General features: G+C 35.5%; 1 pseudogene; it reads left to right on the forward strand.

Moving 5' to 3' along the window:
* Positions 1-556: 556 nt before the first annotated feature.
* Positions 557-888, forward strand: LOC102010252 (annotated as a pseudogene).
* The last annotated feature ends 10,405 nt before the right edge of the window (positions 889-11,293 follow it).

An 11,293-nucleotide genomic window follows, 5' to 3' on the forward strand; every position in this document is an offset into this window, starting at 1 on the left:
CTGGTCTCAAACTTGTGATGTTTCTAGGCAGGCTTTATTTATAATTTATCCCTGTGTAGAACTCTGTTTTAGTAAGTAAACTCTCAGTTGCTGTAGCTGGCTGGATGACCATTCTGTAATTTCATTATGTTAGTGTATGCAAATTGCTTAGAACTTCGCCTGGGATGTATTAAATACTATATGTGTTAAATACTATTATTGTCTATTTTGATATTGTTATTTTCATTGTTATTATTTATAGGGGCTTTGGTAAGCAAATGGAGCTGAGATGAATCACTATTCTCAAGGTTCTAATATTGAAGTGAAGAACTGAAGGTCATTCTTCTAAATGACTTCCTGGTAGAATATGACTTTTGAACTATTAAGACTAAAGGGGAATATTGCTAGATACAAATGTTATTTGTACTGGGAAGAGTTTTCTGTAGCATGGTGGAAGAAAAACAGAGAGTAATAATTAGAAGGCAAACATAGTTCAAAAAGTGCAAAGATAACTTCTCTTTCTGCAATCTTGGAGCCTGGGGAGGCCTGCTGGGAACAGGACTTCTAAAAGACACATATGTTTGGACCACTGTGGTGCAAGACCATTTTTACTGGCTATAAGTGGCGTCTCTAAGACCAAAGGCAACACACAGCTCTTCTTAAAACTGAAGGTGTTTATGCCCACAACGAAACTAAATTCTACTTGGCCAAGAAATGTGTTTCTGCGTACCAAGCAAAAAACAACACAGTGACTCCAGGTGGCAAAGAAAACAAAACCAGAGTGATTTGGGGAAAGGTAACTTGGGTGATGGAAAAAGAAGTATGGTTCATGCCAGCTTCAGAAGCAACCTTCCTGATAAGGCTATTGGATACCTAATGTGTGTGATGTTGTACCTCTCGAGGATTTAAACAAATAGAAAATAAACTTGGATTTGTGCTCTTGTATTTAAAAAATGCAAGAATAAGAAGAGGTTAGACCCAGGAAGAAGCTTTAGTCCTTCCCTCCTTTGTTCAAACTGGCTAGCTTCCTTACTGTCCCCAGTATCCATATTTTGGGGGTAGGAAATGCTGGGATATATATAACTCAGGGCCTTTGCATCATGTTACCTCCCAGCTTTTTTTTTTTTTAATTTTAAGACAGGATCTGAATTGCCCAGGCTGGTCTTGAATTTGTAAGCCTTGTGCTTCTGCCTCCTTGAATGCTAAGTTTGTCACCAGGCTGGTTCTGAGGGTCCCCAACGCTGAAATAAGAAACATATCCCACCCTTGTAATATAAATTTGCAGGTTCACTGACTTCTATCATCTCAGAATGCATTAGAAAGTGACCTGAGAGGGGTTTACTCGACAGAGATTTTAGGATACACTCAAAGAATAGAGTTTGGGTAATCACAGAAAGGAGACACGTTATGAGGTAGAGTTAGATATATTTAAGAGAGTGTCTTCAAAACGAGCAATCCAGGATATATATTACTGTCTGTCTGTTTACCATGCAAGCCACTGATATGTCTGAAAGTATGATGTTTGCTGTCTACCAATATTGCTTTTTCCTTGTGGGTGGGTGAAGCACAAGCTGCAGGTGCTAATGACAGATGCAAAGTCCAGATTTACAGGCTTATTTTCTTTAAGACCTTTGAGAAATTTTTTGAATGAATTTCCTGGAAGGAAAAATGGCTTTAGTAACTATGGGGTCTTGAAGCTTCAGTTAAGAACAATTTTAATATCTTAATTTCCTTGTATTCCTTTTTTTTTTTGTACAGGGAATCGAACACATAACTTTGAATTTGCCAGATACCTTGTCTCCTTTCTATCTAGTTTTTATTTCTTCTATCCTACTATTATAGACAACTAAGTTAGGCAGATGATCAGACAGAGCTAGGCCCTCAAGGGAGTCAATTCAGAGTATAAGAACACATTACAGCTGCAGCCAGAGGTGCATCTATTGAAAGCCAGGCCTCAAGATAAAGATGGAATGGCCAGGCCTACATACTTCCTTATGAAATAAGATAATTGGTATCACCTGGTCCCATAAAGTCTAAATACACATCCTTTGCCCTATTGGGTGACCAAGAGCTCCTGATCCATCCCTTCCTAAAGAAGATCTTTCTTTTTTCCTCGTACACTTGCTACATGACCTGCTTTCCCATTGGATCAATATTACCTAAACAGTTGTACTTGTAATCTTATTGGTTGATCATACTTTTGACCCATGTTGTACCTCACCTCATGGTTTTTCTACATAAAATTTTCTTTAATAAGTCAGATTGTTGGTAACTCACTTTCAGATACCCTTCTGTCTCTGAGGAGCTATCTCAATAAAGTTTTCCTATTCTTAACATCTGTTGTTCCTTAGAATTCATTTTTTTGATATTGAGGAACATAAATTCAGTATATCTGACATCTAGCAGGTTGAGAGTTATATTATTTCTCATTATTTGTCCCTTACTCTTAAGGGCGTGCAGGAGGCCCAGTAGACAAACTTCATATAACTGTTTCAGGGTCAGGAGGGGCACTGATCTTGCCTATTCAAGAACTGGAAATCTTGCCCTGACAGCTCTAAAAGAGACATAGGAATATCTTTTGAAAAACCATCATCTTTGGATAGTCTATAAAAGAGGGCAAGGGCATATAAGACACTAGCTCACATCAATGGATCATGTAACATAAAATAATATTAATGTACAATATCATAGCCAGAAAAATGAGAACTTTCTTGTACCAGGTTGTTCCAGACAATGAGGATACTAGCCAGTCATCAGGAAATAACAATTCAACAACTGCATGATGAAGCAAAGAGAAACAATGTAAGATTAATAGGTGTCCACAAAACAGCAGGAGACAACACAAATGACATAAAAAGATTATTTGCAGAGGGACTAGCAGAAACTTATGTAAGCATGGAAAAGAATCTGACATACACTTAAATGAGGAATATAGAACTCCAATTAGCCATAACCAAAATAAAGCTACTCCCAGACATATAGTGATCAAGATCCTGAAAATTCAGCAAAACAACAGAATATTATAAGCTGTCTCTATCTGTTTTCATGAGAAACCACTTTGAAGATATCAATATGCAATACAACAAGCACTGTTAATTTCCTTCCACTTTGTTTGTAACTGTGTATTGTCTGTACTGTTCTTCTGCTATTTTGTAAAAGGTTGTCTGCCTGTTAATGTTTTCCTCCTTTTATTTTTAAAATTAAAAAAAAAGCTGTTATAGAAAGGAAGTAGATTAGCTATAAAGGAAAGCCCATCAGAATCACAACAGATTTCTCAACACAAACCATCTTGTCAAGAAGAGCTTGGAGTATTTCAGGTCCTGAAAGGAAACAACTTCCAACTGAGAGATTAATGTACCCTGCAAAACTATCCTTCAAATTCCATGGAGAAATAAAATATTTCCAAGATAAACAGCAACTGAAGAAATTCATAAGCATGAAACCAACCCTACAAAGAGTTCTAAAACATATTCTAGAAAGATATAAAAATGACCACAATTTCAAGAACAATAGAAAGGAACCACCAAGCAGAGCAAGCAATTAAATAGACAGAAAAAGAAGGAACAAACACCAGGAAAATAACATGAAAAACATAAGCCAATCCATATCAGTTACAGCCATTCATGTAAATGGTCTCAATTCACCAGTCAAAAGAAACAGAGTGGGAGAGTGAATCAAGAAACAAAATCTAACAATATGCTGTATACAAGAAAGACATTTAACTCAAAAGAAAATTCATAGACTGAAAATGAAAGGTTAGAAAACAATCCTCCATGTGACAGAAACCCAGAAAAAAGCAGGAGTAACTATTCTGTTTGCAGGCAATGTCAACTTGAAACCAAGAATGATCAAAAGAGATAAAGAAGGTCACTATATACTTTTTAGAGGAAAGTTCAAGAAGAAGAGATAACAATCATAAACATCTATGCACCAAATACAGGAGCACCCAACTATATAAGACAAATTTTAACAGAAATGAAAAATGAAATAACAGTAACACAATCATAACGGGGACTTTAACACCCTATTGTCACAAAGAGACAGATCAACTAGACAAAAAATCAGCAAAAAAATAACAGAACTAAACCAAACTTGTGAACATATGGACATAGTAGACCTTTACAGAGTGTTCCACTCAACAACATCAGAATACACATTCTTCTCAGCTGCACATGGGATGTTCTCTAAAATAGACCATACACTAGCACATAGAGCATGCTTAAGTAAATGCAAAGGAATTGTAATTATCCCATGCATACTACTGGGCCATCATGCAATGAAATTGGAAATTAATAACAAAAGAAATCACATGATCATCTAAATGGATGCAGAAAAAGCTTTTGATAGAGTTCAGCACTCATTCGTGATAAAAACTCTACAGAATATAAGAATAGATGGTCTTTACCTCACTCTGATAACAGCCTTCTGTGACAAATTAATGGCCAACATCATGCTAAATGGAAAAAAACTGAAAGCTTTCACTTTAAGATCAGGAACAAGACAAGGATGACCACTGTAATCACTCCTATTCAATATAGTTCTGGAAACATTAGCCAGAGTAATTAGATAAGAGGTAGAAATAAAAGGAATAAGGATAAGAAAGAATGAAGTAAAATTATCATTATTTGTAGATGACATGATATTCTACATACAAGATCCAAAACCTCTACCAAAAGACTTCGAGAATTAATAACCAATTTCAGTAGTACAGCTGAATACAAAGTCAACTCTCAAAATCAATAACATTCCTGTACACAAACAACAAACAGACTAAGAGAGAAATTAGGGAAACACAACTTTTATAATAGCATCTAAAAAATGAAATACATAGGACTCAATCTAAGAAGGGAAGTAAAAGATCTATACAGTGACAACTGCACTACTCTGAAAAAAGAGATCGAAGAGGATTTCATAAAATGGAAAGGTATTCCTTGCTCATGGATAGGAAGAACTAACATTGTGAAAATGGCTATACTCCCAAAATTGTTTCAAAACAATTTTAAAAAAATTGATTCATTGCATTCCCAACTAAGATACCATTAGTATACCTCAGAGGTCTAGAGAAAACAGCCCTACTATTCATCTGTAACCAGAAGATGTCTAGAATTTCCAAAGCAATCCTGGGAAACAAAGGAAAAGAAGGAGGCATCACAATCCCTGACTTGAAATTACACTACAAAGCTGCTGTGATAAAGTCAGCACTGTAATGGCAAAAAAACAGATCTGAAGAGCAATGCAACAGATTGGAAAATGCAGACACAACTACAAACACACTCAGCCATGGTATCTTTGACAAAGGGGCCAAACATATTCACTGGAAGAAAGATAACCTCTTTAATGAATGGAGCTGGAAAAACTGGCTTTCCACATGTCAAAGACTAAAACTAGACCCACGTCTATCACTGTGCAGTAAACTAACGTTAAAATGGATCAAAGACCTAAATATTAGAATAGAATCACTAAATCCACTGGAAGAAAAAGTAGATAAAAATCTTGAAGACATAGGGATAGGTAGACAGTTATGAACAAAAACAAAACTGCACAGGAAATACTTCAAAGAATTAACAACTGGGGTCTCATCCTATTGAAAAGTTTTTGCACATCAAAAGAAATCACTAACAGAGTAAAAAGAAAACCCATGAATTGGGAAAAAATTTCAGTCAACTTCCCCACAGACAAAGGACTTCTAACTAGAACATAGAAAGAATTTTACAAAATCAGGCCCCTAAATTTCAAAGACCCAATTGAAAAATGGGCATTTGAGATGAATGTACACTTCTCAGATAAAGAAATACTAATAGAGAATAAATATATGACAAAATGTTCAACATCCTAGGTCATTCAATAAATGCAAGTTAAAATAACACTGAAAATCCATCTCACCCCAAAATGACTAGCTATCATTGAAAAATTAACCAATAAGAAATGTTGGAGAGGCTGTGGCGAAAAAGGAAACATTCTCCACTGCTGGTGAGAGTTTAGATTGGTGAAAACACCGTGGAAATCAGTGTAGACATTCCTCACAAAACTAGAGTTAGAAATCCCCCTTAACCTAGTTATTCCCCGTCTGGGTATTTTCCTAGAAGAATTGAAAACATCATACCCATTGATATATGTGCATCTATGTTTATAGCAATACAATTTGTCATAGCTAAATCTTGGAAATAACCCACATGCCCATCAACTGAGGAATGGATAAAAAAGATGCGGTATTTTATATAATGGAGTATTACTCAGCTGTGAAAAAGAAACACTAGAGGCTTTTATAGGTAAATGGATGCAGCTAAAGACTGTATTCATAAGTGAAGTAAATCAGATGCAAATGTATAAACATTGTATTGTCTCCCTAGTGTAAGAACCTGAAAGAGTAAATAAAACCCAAAACATAGAATAAATATTATGAAATGGAAAGAAACTGCTCAAAGGAAGAAACCACTGGTATGAGAGAAAGGAGCAAAAGAAAAGAAGGAAGGGAAAATATATACATATTGATAGCTGGGGTTACTGTACAGCTGATGTGTACTGGTTTATTGAAAGTAACAGTCAATGCTTAATTTTTTTGTCCAATTTTGCCTCCTTATATCTGGGTATCTGAACAGCTAATTTGATGACAACAATATGCAATATAACAGCCATTCGTGAATTCCTACCATCTTGTCTAGTGAAACACTGTATTGTTTCTACTGGTTTTTATTATTTTCATTTTTTATTCTCTTTAATGGTTTGATCAGTCTTGTATTCCTACATCTGGTAATCTGATTAACTTCATTGAAGATAGCAATATATAATATAAGACCACTGTTAATTCCTACCATTTTGTTCTGAAACCCTGTACAATTTTTATTGTTTTTGCTTTGTTTCATTTTTGTTTCTGTTGTTGGTATTTTGCTCTTGTTCTTTTTTTAGTTATTATTCTCCGTAAAACAAAAAAATGAACTGCAAATAGAAAAAAGAAAAAACTTTATTGCTTCAAACATAGAAAACATTTTAATTATCACCAACTTAATTTTTGTGTATATTTATAAATTTTATAATTCAAATTTATTTTATATTTTATTTATATATTATATATTTCATGTATATATGTATAATATATTAATAGCAATTGTTTTGGCTACACAATAAGATTCTGGACAAAAACTGGACAAACCTCCTACCAGTGGAGAAAACTGAAGCAAATTGACTGAGGCAGTGACTCAGCCACAAAGGGGAGTTTCTCCAGTAATTCCCCAGGCTGAAAGGTCCATACTTATGGAAGTTTGTTTTTTATTTAATATCAAATTATGTATTAGGAACTTAACTTTTAGTCAACTGAAGAAATCTATTTATCTATATCTATATTTATATATAGATCAATATATTTTAGGAAAACACATTTAATAGATCAACTACTATCTATCTATCATCTATTTATCTATCTATATATCTATCTATTTGCTTTAACCAAGGAAAACCTCTTGCAAGTTATTGTACATAGAAAACAATGGATATTTTATTTACAAACCTATTTTTAGATAAATATTACCTTAATTGTCTAAAAACATGTATGAAAGCATGTCACCAACTTTAAAGATATCTTTAGTGTTTTAATTCACCTTTAAACCATGTGAACAAAAATAATTGGTGTAATAAGTGTCTATCTATAAGCCAATTTAAGTAAAACATTCTGATAATATATACTGAAAGTTAACACACAGAAGCATACATATTAACACAAATCATGTATAAACTTTATGTTACCAAATTTTAAGGTTTTGATTTTTAAGTTCCATATAAGTTTTGAGCTTGTTTGCCCTTATCTAATAGTGTGTTTGGTTTGGATATGCCCCAAAACCTGTGCCATATATTCTCTTCTTGAAACCCTAAGAAAGCCAGAAGTCTATAAGGGCAAAAAATAAGAAAAAGAATTCATTGAACTTAATTTTTTTAAAGTGAAGTAACTACCGGTACGTTAAATAATTATTAAAACAAATTAATGAGCAGACAGATACTAATGTATAGAACATAAAACAGTTACATTAAAGGGTGCTTTTACATTTATTGGCTATGTTGAATTATAATAGTCTTTGTCATAGCTGTAGCCTTGATTTTTTTAAATTTTATTTTAAAGATAAAAGAACGAAAACATATTAACAAACACACATACATTTAGAAAATAGCTATTCAAAGGAACAGTTAATGTTTAAGTGTTTGATCAATCTTACATGCCTACATTTGTTTATCTGAGTAACCAATTTGAAGATGTCAATATGTAATACAACAACCATTGTTAATTTCCTATCACCTTGTCTGAAATTCTGTATTGCTTGAGTTGTAGCCTTAAAACTATGAATAGCTTAGTCAGAAACTTTTGCAGAGGTTATTACTTAGTTCTATTTTTGTTTATGTAAGTCATAACAGTATTTTCTTTAATATTTTAAACTATACTGAATACACTCCTTTCTTGTTAGTTAACATTATAGACATAATCAAGAGTGTGAAGGGGAAAGAGAAAAGAGCTTTGAGGCTTTGTTTTCTCTGTCTCTAACTTACTTTTAGAGAGAAATCAACCTTTAAAAATCTTTTATTTTAAACTGGTCTTAAGTTCATAGAATATAATCTGAAGATGATATTTTAGGAATAATGAGTTACCTGTATTTCAGTAAGATTCACTGTACACTTTTAGTATTTCCTTTGTGCACTTTTGGAAAGAGGTAAAGAAAAAAGGGAAAGCAAAAGAAAAATATGGGAACCTATTTCGATCTCAAAGTTCACATCATGTGAGCTGCCTGCCTCAAACCAAGCTGTAGTCATGCAACTGGGGATTGCCATGCAGTGCCATGCTGTCCAAATCAGGGATCACGCTGCTAGTGCAATAGCCCTCAAACCTAGGTCAGGCTATGTGTGCAGCCTCCTGGTGTAGGGTCCTTGTTGCAAGGGAAGCCCCTTTTTCCACAGTCACAACTGTCCAGGCGGGCAGCTTCACCCTGTATTACTCCAGAGTCAGAATCACCCGATTGGTGGCTCCACCCTGTTTTCTGCCACTGACTAGTCCAGACATCCTTGCTAGTCACACGTAAATTGGAGTTATTCTCATCTTGTAAATATATGAAGAAAGGGCTGGGGATATAGCTCAGTGGCACAAGCGGCTGCCTGGCAAGTGCAAGTTCATGAGTTCAATTCCTGGTACCAAAAAAGAAAAAAAATATCAAGAAGGTAGGAAAAGGAATTGTATTCAAGAACTGAACTTTATTTAAAAGTCTAACCAAAAATCTTTATATCTAGAGACCTACAACACACACACACACACACACACACACACACAGAGAGAGAGAGAGAGAGAGAGAGAGACAGAGAGACAGAGAGAGAGAGAGAGAGAGAGAGAGAGAGAGAGAGAGAGAACTCACAGAGGGCTTAAAAAGTCCAGAGACATCACTTAGCAACTACAGAACACATACAAATTTAGATAGGGAGATAAATGTACAGCTAAAAATTATCATGAGAATACCAGCACCAAATATGAGAGAGGGAAGAAGCAAGCTTGATTAGACAAACAACCCCCAAAACTCTGGAAGACATGAAGCCCTGTGGCTCTAGGACCTAGGAAGGTAGTGGCAAACTGCTTAGAAAAGCTGAAATGGTGACATGCCTTCTGGGCTCTGAGCTTCTAAAATACAGAGGCAACGCACTTCCCGTCTCCTCACACTAGACTCCTCCACTCTCCAGTTCCCTGCCTTTCCCTGATATGCAATATCAGAAAAAATGTTAAAGGATTTGGGTTTTCTGACATCAAAGCCCAAGTGGGAGAGACAGGACAAGGAGAGGATTGAGGCTTTCTTACGGGAGAGAGAAAAAACGACGAAGACAAACCACTGGAGTCCTTCTCAGTCTGAGTCCATAAACTTCTCCAAGTCTCATGGCTAGCATCAAGCTACCACCTGAATGACCACTTGAATCTGCATGGCTTATGTGTTCCCAGGTATCCAAAAAGTGGAGTCTTAGCATCAGATAAACTGAGTTCATGCTCTTTGATTGATTTAGACAGAGGGGCGGGGAGGGAGAGTGAGAGAGAGGTAGAGAAAGCAGCTTAGAAGATCCTAGACTAAAATCTTCAGGACCCCACAAATGTATATTTTCAGTTTGCTTTCTCTGGTGTGAACCAGAAACTGATTTTCTCTACTGTGTCTCAGGACTGGGTTTCCCATGTCAGTGGTAGTAGAAATTTTGCTCAAGTTACCAGACAGGGGCTCATTCTTATTTTGTGTCTTCCTAAAAGAAACAAAAATTTTGAGTGTCTCAACTAAAGGAATACCGAGTGAGGCTGCTACACATCCTGGAGAGTGCTTTCTGACATCTTTTCTCATTCCTGGTTAGAGAGCAAGTATTTATTGTCATGAGTGTCCTTATGTATAAGTATAAGGAATTTCTAGGGTTTTAGGGATCTCTTAACTGCTGGAAAAGAACAAAAGGACCCTAGTGCTGCAGAGGAAGAGAGAGACAAGAAGATAAACTCTACTTCGGAGGCAAAAGGACTTAGGTAAAACTATGCTTTAGGAGGCCAGAGGCTGAGAGGAAAATGGGAGTGAACAAAACAAACAAATAAATATAATTTGCTTGGACTTACTAAAGTTGTCCTTTGATGCCTTTTTTACCTCTTGTCATTGGTCTGCCAAGGGAAATGTCACCAGACTGGCATTTCTCTAAGTGTTCCTAAAGCTGAAATAAAGAACTTATCTCACTCTTGGAGAATAAGTTTGCAGGTTTGCTGACTCCCATCATGGAAAAAGAATTTTCAGGACATATTTGTAAGATACACGAGGAAGGCTTATTAGAAATTTTAGAATGCAGTCAAGGGTGGAGTGCAAATAATATCAAAGAAATGAGACATATTGTGAGCCAGAGTTGGGTATATTTATGGAGTGACTTCAAGCTTTGTGACCTAGGCTATGCATTCTTAGTGTCAGGTTACAAGGCAAGCCATCTATATGTGTTTGAACTTGATATATGCTGTCCAAAAATGTTGCTGCCTTGAGGATAAAGGAAATCTTACAAGTAAAAATGACAGATGCAGAGCCCAGATTTACAGATATATTGTCTTTAAAACTTTTAGGAATTTTTAGCGAGTTTTCTGGAGGGCAAAAGGCTTGAATAACTTTTGTGACTTTAAGCTGCACTTAAGTACAATTTTCAAATCTCAGTTTCCTTCTCTCCTTTCTTTCTAGTTGCTATTTTTTCTATTCTACCTCAGGATTACAGATCTATACCAGAAGACCTGGTTACTTATGTCTCTTTACCTCATTTTGGTAATAAATGTTGTGGCCCACCTACTGGGCCC

This window comes from Chinchilla lanigera, unplaced genomic scaffold (assembly GCF_000276665.1).
Source record: "Chinchilla lanigera isolate Chin_1 unplaced genomic scaffold, ChiLan1.0 scaffold00074, whole genome shotgun sequence".
Taxonomy (NCBI): domain Eukaryota; kingdom Metazoa; phylum Chordata; class Mammalia; order Rodentia; family Chinchillidae; genus Chinchilla; species Chinchilla lanigera.